The following is an 11,053-nucleotide window of genomic DNA, read 5'->3' as shown; positions in this document are numbered from 1 at the left end:
TTCATGTTTGAACTACAATTATTCAGTTTGGAAAGTTATAAATTACAATTATGAAAATTAAAAAATAAATTTTAATTAATTTATATTTAAAAACAAATAAGCTTGCATACTTCAATCTAAATGCAGTTGAAAACATTGAATTTAAACTTTTTACCTTTTCACGTTGTAGCAATTTCGAATCCCAGAATAAGTTATTCTTGGCGTAACCTATAACTTATAACGAAAATTGTGAAAATTCAAACAATAAGCCTGTATCCTGAAAATGAGGTATATTTTAACATTAAAATTTGAGTTGTTAAACTGAAGGCTGAAAAATCTGAAAATTTTACAATTAGTGTTTTGTAAATTGTATTGGTATCTTAAAAGAGTATAATTAGTTTTTAAATTAATTTTTAAATTTTCGGACGTTTTACTTTTTTACTACCTAGAGGTAAAAAAAGTCTCCCCAATTTTTTTGTATTTTAATAATTTATTTTCTGAGAGATGTTCCTATTCAATTTACCCCCATTCATCAGTGACTAAAATGCATTAAGAGAAAATCGCCAAGACCCAAGGATCAAAATTGAATGTAAAGCGAATTTTTAATTGCGATTATCTTTATAACTTGTGATTTCAAAAATTTGTATACACATTTTTTTAAATAAACACTGTAGGAAAACCAGGCGCGAATTCACAATGGTGGCGAAACGGCGATCTACCCCCCACCCCCAGGAGATTTTGACTTACCGTAAAATGGTACATATATATGTATAAACACAACATGTCTAGACAATTTTGTAATGCCCCCCCCCCCCAGGACACTTCTCAAGATCCGTGCCAAGGGAAAACATCGACAAGATTCAGGTGCCGAAATTATAATTACAAGAGAATTTTCTGTACTTTTACAGGGATGGCTCAAATACATAAAAAAATCAAACTCCCGATTCGGTAAAACTCTCTCTGTCTTGAATGAATAAATTCCAAAACTAATCAAATTCCCGAACAGTTTATAATATTACCGAATTTGAAAATTTTCAAATAATAAAATTCCCCATATAAAATTGTTTCTTAATCAGTATTATTTATTCATTAAAATTACGATAATAAAATAATTTTATCGAATACATTTTTGTTTAATATTTAGTGTTAAAAATTATTGTGTAAATTTAAAATAAAAAAAATTCTACAAAAAATGTATAGAAAAATTGATGTAAAAACACTTGTACCTTAAACGGAACAAAAATTCTCTCTAAATTTTCTTCGAAGATGATAACATTTTCCAAACAAATTTTGCAGGATTTAAATCAGCACTAATTTATTTCAAAATTCCTTTTTGATTTTTTAAATTAAAAATTCGATTTTCGGAAGATTTTTTGTAATTTAAAAAAATACCATGTATATTTTCAAATAAAATATGTTATCCAGAAATATGTTTTTTCAATTATTGTTAATTTAAATTCGAACAATAATTTTCAAAAACTTTAAACATTAGAAAATTTATTTCTTTGGTGTAAATATTTGATCATTTCAATAAAAAATAAATTAAAAAAATTATCAAGTACACATTTTTTTAGCACTGGTTTATTTCGAAATTTCTTTCTAGTTTCTTTTTTTTTTTAAATTAAAAAATCATATTTTTCGAGAAAACTTTTTTTACAATTTTTTAAAATGACTATGTCCAGAAAACCTGGCCCAAGCTTCAGATCTGGAAAAATTGAGTGATACATGTCAAACTTTTCTAACCCCAAAAAATCTTTCGATTACTGCTTTACCGTCATATTTTACGAAGAATGAGAAAACAAGAATTCGGCTTCGTAGTACGGTGAGGGCAGCACATCGATAGTACAAAATATGTGATGTCCTATATATATATATATATAGTTCCCCCACTCTGACACCGCGTACCGCATCTACGCTTATAATATCTTTGAAGCCGGATAAAGTTAAAATATAACATTTCAATTAGGAAAAATTTAAATTACACTTTTCACTTAACTATTTGTACAAAACTAAGTACATATGTACTACACATCATAGAGAAGGGGCTTCGAGGATGCGACGGCACTGGGTTAATCACCTGATTCAGTGTTTAAAGCTACAGTGTCCGAGGTTCGGCTGTATATAGTACAGTAGACTGTACGACACTTCTCGTTTTCGGGGCTCTAGGGGAAGCGAACACGAAGTGTCAGAATGCGGGACGCGAGAGCCACGTGACGCGCGCGCGAATTCAAACGTTCTCAAGCGCCGTAAAGCTTTGTCAAGTATGTTCGGTGAAAGGAAACCTTCCCTTCAGTGGCACCGAAACGAAAATTTTTTTGGGGTGAAATTTATTTAATTATGAATTTTGCGAAATTCATAATTAAAATTTTGAAATTTCAATTTAATTGGATCTTGAAGAAGATAATTGTTAATATCAGAACGCAAATTTTTGAAATTTCAAGAATAATTAACGATGCAAAGTTTGACATCTTTTGAGTACTTTTTCTCCTTCTTGAATTGCTTTAAGGATACTTGATTTTGTTGCAGCAATGAGCCATTCACTTTTTTTTACATATTTTTGTTGGCAGCTCCATTGAAATTCTATTTTTTTAAATATCACAATATGGGTTAAGGTATTTTGTAAACAGTTTGACAAAACAAAAGGTATGCTGCCTTTTTCGGTGTGAAGTAAGGCAAGGAGTGGGGGTGAGCGAACGAAGGAGAAATCAGAAAACGAGAAGTGCTTAGAAAGATGTATTGTAGAGTGTACTGTATAAAGTATTATAAATAATATTTATTTATTTCATACATTATTTGCATAAAACAAATGAATATCATACATAAAACTTCACACTATATGTAAACTATATCTAATTTTTCAGTCTGAGTTGAAATTTTATCAATTACGGAAATCCCGAGAGATAAATAAAGGAAACCGATTAAATCAGAGCGACACCAGTGACAAAAGTGAACAGCCTCCAAAGAAAAGATTTAATGTGTCATCCACTGGGTCCACATATCTTTGAACCAAAGTTTTGTTTCTTTGAAAATTGTATATTTCGGTTCAGTTATTATTTAATGTATGTAGATAAACAATATTCACTTCTTTTGAACCACAATAGCAAGAATACAAAATAACGTGTAATAAGTTTATTAGTAAGTTCTATTCAGGAAATTTTTGTCATTCCGTTGAATTTTTTGTAACTTTGTAAAGATATGCTCTGCTGTCTAAAGTATAACCTAGTAAGTTACATATACTACAGAGGTTAACTGTGTTGTGCATAAGTAATGGAAAAAAGCCCTTACTGCAAATGAATTATTTAATAAATTTCGTTTTAAATGTAAATTTGAAAGCAGTATAAACTTCTGAGCATTTAATATGATTATTCTATTTATATGGAAATTCCTGTAAATTATTTCTAATAATATGACTTTTGAGATGTATAGATCACAATTTTTTTATTTTTAGGGTTTCCTAGCCCGCGCAGAAACCCTTACAGTTTCGGTTAGTGTCTGGCCGTCGTACTTCTTTCCCTAAGGAGAAGTGAAGGAAGCGGAGATGAAGTCCTTAGCCGAATTTACCCCGTACGGCGTACATTGAGCGACAATACCCCGTTCCCTACATGTCTTTATCCTGTACACTAACCAACTTTATCCGGTACTTTGCCTACTTGAACCCATTACCCTAATTTCTTTTACCTATACACTATCAAGGGAAAAATATCTTGGGGCGAAAAACCGAATCTAGAATATATTAAGATCAAAGAAAGTGTTCGCTTAGATTACGGGCAACCTTTCGTTAGATTAAGTACACCACATCTCCGCTTTCAGTCCAGTTTCCGGCTTTGTCTTTAAATTGCCTTGGACTGAATTCGGCGGGATCAAAAAGTAAACAGCCAGGCCCGTCTGAAGCGTTTCGCACTGCGTCCGTTCCAAAACGACAGTCGCAACTGCTCTCGCCCTACTACCCTGAGAAACTGCAGAGCCAGCAGTCCTAAGAAGGCCTAGACTGGAGTGACTGAGAGCGCGAGTTTGGTCTAAAACGTTTATTTATTTTATTGCATATACATTTTTGTCGTAGATCAGTAATTTTGACTTAGTTGCTAAGTTCAGGAATTTATTATTTTCGACAGATTGCGCATAATTCTATTATCTTTAAATAAGGGATTTTTTTAGTTTTTATAGAAATATATAAACTCACATTAGCCACTTTTTCGTTAAAGTTTTTTTTGTAGGCGCATAGGTTCTTGAATCGAAAGACTATAGCTTCTAAATATTCGAAGTAGGACTAGTGGGTTTAAATTTAGTCAAAGTAGGTTTAAGTGAGGAGCTGCAGGTACAAAGTAGGGTCTAAATTTCGATTTCGAGATGGCGCCTATTTTAAATAATCTTCCTTACTTGTTAAGGGATGGAAAGAAACTCATCAATCTTAAACAGTCATTCTAGACACAGTACATTATACGCTGCGTGACACGCCTTATTTACCCCTAATGAATTGTCTATAATATGATCAATGAATAATTCACGAGACCTCTGAGGCATGAGGTTGAAGTTCGATGACCAATAGATCTATATTTTCTGTAAATATCCGCTCCAGTTAAATCCCAAAGCAAAATATTCAGGATATCACATATCACTTAAAATGAATTTAGTGTCATAACTAAGTAGCAACGCTTTGCAGACAGCCAAACTAAAATTAGATTATACTTGATCAGATATTCTCGATTACTCATAACTTATTCAAGATTTTTTCCTATGTAGGTTTTTGAATCAAAAATAGGTCCTAGACCTAGATGACACACTAGATTACTGAACTTGTTTTTATTCTTCGCCTGTTGATATTGACTGATATTGACTGACGCCAATCACGATTCTTTTCACACAAGACTGAGAAAAATGTTTGTTTGAATATACTTTTAAACAAATAAAATGTATACTTGAAGGGCAGCACAGCAAAACGAATCAACTCGAAATATACCGATTTTTAGCAGCGACAAAACACCTTCTATAACGTGTAATTTTTAATTCGATTAAAAAATGAAAATATAGTTGATACTTTATTAGATGCTGAATAAACAACGAAAGAGTTCGAATAGAAAAAGTCAACAAGTTCCGAGTAAGCGAAAGAGATAGATGATTTTATTTTGAGATTGGGACGCCGGTTTTTCTACTTTGGACGGTAATTACAAATCGATTTCTAAATGTAATTGAAAACTGATAATTTTTTTCTAGTTTATGAGTTGCTAAATGAAGGAGAAAAAAGTTTGATTACAAAAAAATCAACTACTCATGCTAAAATAAAGGGGGCAGTTTTTGGGAGAATGATGGTTTTTAGCCATTTCTTGAAACAATCTTTGTAGGGCGGGAACCTGAAGTTATATAGACTTTTTATCGGGCTTAAATTAATGGTGAATCCCGTGCTTTAGGACGATTTAATCTAAGAAAAGGTTTTCGTCGCCTATCTTGAGCAATAACATATTTTCTTTTCAATATAATCATATTAAAGAATAAGGTTTATCCTTCACTTTTAGCTCTGCTTGAAGTCTGTATAGAACGTCAAGTTCACGCGCTACGTGTTTTTCTGTGAGTTGACAAACATTTTTCTACCCTAAAGGGCCTAGCGGGATCAGTATCGTAAAAATGCTCCCAAGGCACTTTAGGCCCTAATACGATCTATAGGTAACCTGTGGAAGTGAAAAATGTTTCACCAAGTTTCAGCCCCCTACGCTCTAAACAGAAGTACTTAAAGTTATATTCGACTTAATTTCATATTTTACTTGAATTAAGGAAGCAACTGAATTTAAGTGTGCAAACTATCTTGAATTAAGCACTAAATTATCTTAAATTAGAAATGAGCGTTTTTCTACTGGAGTAATAAGTAAATTATGCTCCTTAATTTCAATATGCAGTTCTGAAGGTAAGTTGAAGGTAACCTGAAATAACCTGTAAGGAATTCGTTACTGAAAATGAAGGAATATACCTTTCTGAATTTCAGGTTTGTGGTGAGAACTTAAAGAAGAAAAACTAACAATTGTAGTTAGAAGTACGTATCTATGGCTGCTACTGTAAAATCTATTTTAAAGAAATTCTAATGTCAGAGTATGACCAGGTGGAATTGGGTTTATTTATAAATTCACACTAAGTTTGTTTAGATTAAACAAAGTCTTTGTTAAACTCATACACGGAAAAAAATTGCGTTGAACTATGCAACGAAATGTGTTACAAAGTTCTATAAAATTTGAAGACCGAGCTGATGTTATCTCGATTAAAAGGCAGGTTACGAAGAAATTTAACAGACTTCAAAGAATTTTAGAAGATTATTTATATCTTAAAATTACTTTAAAATTTTAAAATTCATTTAAATTCTACTGAATATCTTGAAATTTTGTTTGAATACTTAAAACTGTTTTCAATTGCATGAAAATCCTTAAACTCTTGAATTATTTAAAAACCATTTTAAATACTTTGTATGATTTTAAATTCGTTTACTCACTTTTTAAACCATATTAAATCCGTTGAAATGCCACGAAATTCCTTAAAATCACTAAAAATTTCTTGAACTCATAAAAAGTATTTTAAAGTGTTTGAAATCTCTTGAAAATTCTTGCACTTTTTTCAACTCTTCTAAAATCTTTAAACATTTTTGAAAATTACTTGAAATCTTTTGAAATTCATTTATAAATTCTAATCTTTTTTAATTTAAAAGAATTTTTAAATCCCATTAAAGTATTTTGAAATTTGTTAAAATACTTTTAAACACTGGAAAATATTTTTTAATTACACAATAATACAAAAAACGCATTTGAAATTTGTTAAAATTTGTTTAAATAATTAAAAATAAATTGAAATCATCAAAAACTTGTAGAGCGCAAAGGGAAATTGAAGAATTTGTCGAAATATTGGTGAATATTTAGGGATATTTCGGAATATCAAAAATATTTGAGGTTATAAAGTATATCAAGAATACCAAGAATATCTAGGAGTATTGACAGAATACGTCTATGGGAACATTTATTGAATGTATCAGGAATATTGGATTGATCGACCCCTCGTCATATAAAAATAAATTGGTTTAAACTATCACAATTTGAAGAAACAATTTTTTATTTTAAGTACATGTTACATCCAGCTCTTTTGGTATATATTTATAACCATCAGCGATCTTATTAATAGTGGTTGCAAGTACACTGTAACCAACGTCGATTTTTCGGAGAATAACGTACAAATAACAATCGCCACTGACCGTATCCATTTGAAATCAGACAGGGCCCTAAACTTGAAATCGCAGAATCTCTCGACAGCCGGGAGAATTTTTGAGGCCGGGAGAATTTTTAGGCCGGGAGAATTTTTCTTTGCTAAAAATGTAGTTTTTGAATTTTTTTGTAAACTATGAAAAATACCGTAAAAGAAAAAGCGGCGTTTGTCATAGAACTTTTTCAGACGTGCAAACTTTTATCTTAACATTTTTTTGTATCTATCATTGTTTCCAAGAAAAAGTAGAAAATTCGATTGTAACAAAAAAGAATTCTACTGGCTACAAAAGTTTTTGAGCAAGCTTCAAACTTATAAGATATTTTCATTAGAAAACTACAGGTTCAAAAAAATATTGACAACACATTTAAAGTTGGGTTTTTGAGAAAATCTTTTTTAATTTTTTCAGAATAACCGCTGTCATTTTGTTAATTTTGAACCTTTTTTTCTATTTTTCGGTAGATTTTGAAAAAAGACGATGAGCGATATCAGAATCAAAGTGAAAGTAATGAATATCTCAGTTAGGGCGTGAAGCTTTTTTATAACAAATTTATGAATACAGTAATTTTTCAGATACTTACTCGTACTCCTTAATCAATTCGATTCTATATTATTATTAATATTCCTCACTAATAAACTTCGTACTTTAAAACCGTTAAACATTAAACAAATGCTTTGGCCGTGGCGAGGGACGCGGGGAATCTCGTTAATTTTGCGCAGTAGGAACTTGCAGCTACGTTTGATAGAACTGAGGTCTATAGATCTGATATTAAACTACTTGGTAGGGAGAGATTTCCCCAAAGCATTGTTTCTCCTGACTGGCAGCTCCTGAGCGGTGCCAAAGTTAACTGGCAAACTGTCAAACATGTAAAAAATTCTAGTGAAAAAACGTCATTTTAGTACTCTTCAAACCCATTGAGGATGATTGTTTTAGTGCAAACAACTAACAAAGAATTTGACTATTAGCTCCTGAGTAGTGCCAAAGTTGACTGACATTTTAATCAGCAACCGGATGAAAGCTTTGTCCTTTTCATTAACTAAAATTTTAATCTATAGGATACTTCTATAAAAATAATATGTATATAAAACAATAAACTACGAAAATCTCACTTTTTATGCAAATTCACAGCTAAGAGTACTAAAATCACGTTTCTTGACTTGAATTTTTGGCATGTTTGACAGCCTGCCAGCAACTTTGGCACCACTCAGGAGCTGCCAGTCAAACTTCTTGGTAGTTGTTTGCACCTAAAAAATCATCCCCAATGGGTTTCAAGAGTACTAAAATTACGTTTTTTCACTCGAATTTTTGACATGTTTCACGGTCTGTTAGTTAATTTTGGCACCACTAAGGAGCTGCCAGCAAAACTTATTGTTAGTTTTTAACATCCAAACAATCATTCCCCTTGGGTTTGAAGAGTACTAAAATGACGTTTTTTCATTCGAATTTCGCACCAGTTTAACGATAAATTGTTGCAAAATGCACCAATAGCTGTTAGCTAGTCAACGAGTTTCGAACTTTTGACATATGAAAACAAAAGAATCTGAAATTTTAGTGAGTACTCAAATGACGTCCAAAGAATTGTCGCGACCTCCCGGACATTTTGAAGGCTAATAATATCTATATTTTTATAAAACACGTCCACGAGGACAAAGTACGGGGGGGGGGGGGATTTGTCCAAATTCCACGGCTGTCCACTTGGGGGGAGTGTGGTCAAAAAGTGGTGAAAAATTGTCCACGTGGTATATGGATGGCCCCATAGGAAATCAGAATGTTTATGAAAAAATAATTACTTTTGAAAGAATACGTACGACTTAAATATTTTACAGTTATTTCGCGGTTCTTCCCGTAGAAAATTGGTATTTTTATGGAAATATCATTGCTTTTTCTAGAAAACTTACAAGCATTAAATATTTCAAGGTTTTTTAAACTACAGATTAGTGTTTTCAATTAATTGGTGTGGCAAACATTTTTTAATTTTTAATAGATCAAGGTTATGTTACGGGTTTCTTATAGGAAATTGTTATTTTAAGAAAGGAATCATTACGTGTATGAGTGGGTAAGTTGGGTAAATATTGAAGAAAATGATTTTACTTCAGAAATTGTTTTGAGATGTGACCTTTGCAGAAATTTTGGCGGGTCTGGGGATCCAAAATGGGAGCCCAATCTGGCCCAGATATGGCTTGTAAGTTTTCTATAAAACGCAATGATCTTTCCATTAAAATCCCAATTTTCTACAGAAAAAACCGCAAAATAACCGTAAAATAATTTAAGTCGTATGTATTCTTTCAAAAGTAATTATATTTTCATAAACATACTGATTTCCTATGAGATTCTTTTCTTTGAAATACCAATTTCCTGCAAAAATTCCTAGCATAAACTTTAAATGTTTCATAAAAATAACAATTTCCTATGAAAAGACCGATAATGTAACCTTTGAATGTTCTAGTTTCTTATTCATAAAAGGAAATAATCATTTACCACTCTGTAACCTAAAGTTCCGTACAATTATGTGCATTCTGTTTGAAATTTGGTTTGATTTACCTGTTTATTATCTACCGTGAAAATAATGACATGAAAAGAATTATTATTTTATTTAATTCGCGCAATTTGTGATAGCAATACCATTTTTATAATCAATATGCACCCGGGTAATAAGCGTTGAATTCAGAAAAATTAAGAATTTTTATTCCTATGAATATGCGATTTATCCTCCGTCTAGAAATTCCCCAAAGAGAACAGAAAAAGTGCAAATTCTATTCCTCTCAGTCGACTTAGTAAAATTTAACAAAAGCATTTATTTAACTTATTTTTCATTATTAAATCGTTTATAACTTATAAATTCGAAAAATATTCAAATTTATATTTATTTTCGCTTTAATAATTTATTTAAACGTCTTAAAAATGCATAAAAGAAATCTATTTAAATATAAGAATTAAAATATTTTTAACTCTAGAGAGGCGGACTTGAAATGATTAAAATTAAATTTTCAAAACTTATATTCCAGATGAAGAAATTAAAACAATGTATTATACATATTTTGTGAACTTATTAGAAGGTATTGAATAATCTTTAAAATTAAACACTTTTGGGGAATAGAAGCATTAAAAATAATAGAATAATCTTCACTTTTACGCTGAAATCTGAAAATATTAATTTTTCTCGATTAAACACTTATTATCGGGACACATCTTTCGTATTAACATATTGAATTTTTTGATTTATAACTCCTCTGCTGTAGAAATTCATGAAAATCCGCGCGAACATTACCGACATTCGTCCGTTTTTGATGTGCTCGTGCCTCTCGTCTCAACTATGAAACACTCGTCCAAGTCTTGCTCTCTGAAAAGAGCAGATTTTGGACAAATCGTGCTTTGGAGGAACAATGCTTTGGCGAAATCTCTCCCTACCAGGCCATATCTACTCAATGGTAGAAATGTGAAGAAGCATAGCGCCAACAGTTGGCCGCAATTTGAACTTAAAGTATCAATGTGTAACGTATGTGTGCTATATATAAATTGTATATATGTGAATCATTTTTATTTTTTTTTATTTAAGCAATTTAACCCATAAAGGATTATTATGCCAAGTGCAAATGTGATACATTAGATGAGTCAGTTATAATTACAGTTTGAGATTACAATCGGATAAATAAGAGTATAGTATATTACAAATCTTTTCGCTTGGATGCGATAGTAGGGCACAGGATGACAGTGGTGGGGAGAGTTTAATGTGACGTACTTTTTTTAGGAATTCGATTCGAAATTTGTCATATAGTGAGCAGTCCCATAATACGTGGTCTAGATCTTGCTTGATATGTCCGCATTTACAGTCAGGTGGAGTGA

The sequence above is a fragment of the Belonocnema kinseyi genome, chromosome 4 (genome assembly GCF_010883055.1).
Source record: "Belonocnema kinseyi isolate 2016_QV_RU_SX_M_011 chromosome 4, B_treatae_v1, whole genome shotgun sequence".
Lineage (NCBI taxonomy): Eukaryota > Metazoa > Arthropoda > Insecta > Hymenoptera > Cynipidae > Belonocnema > Belonocnema kinseyi.
Note: the sequence above shows the minus strand (reverse complement) of the source record.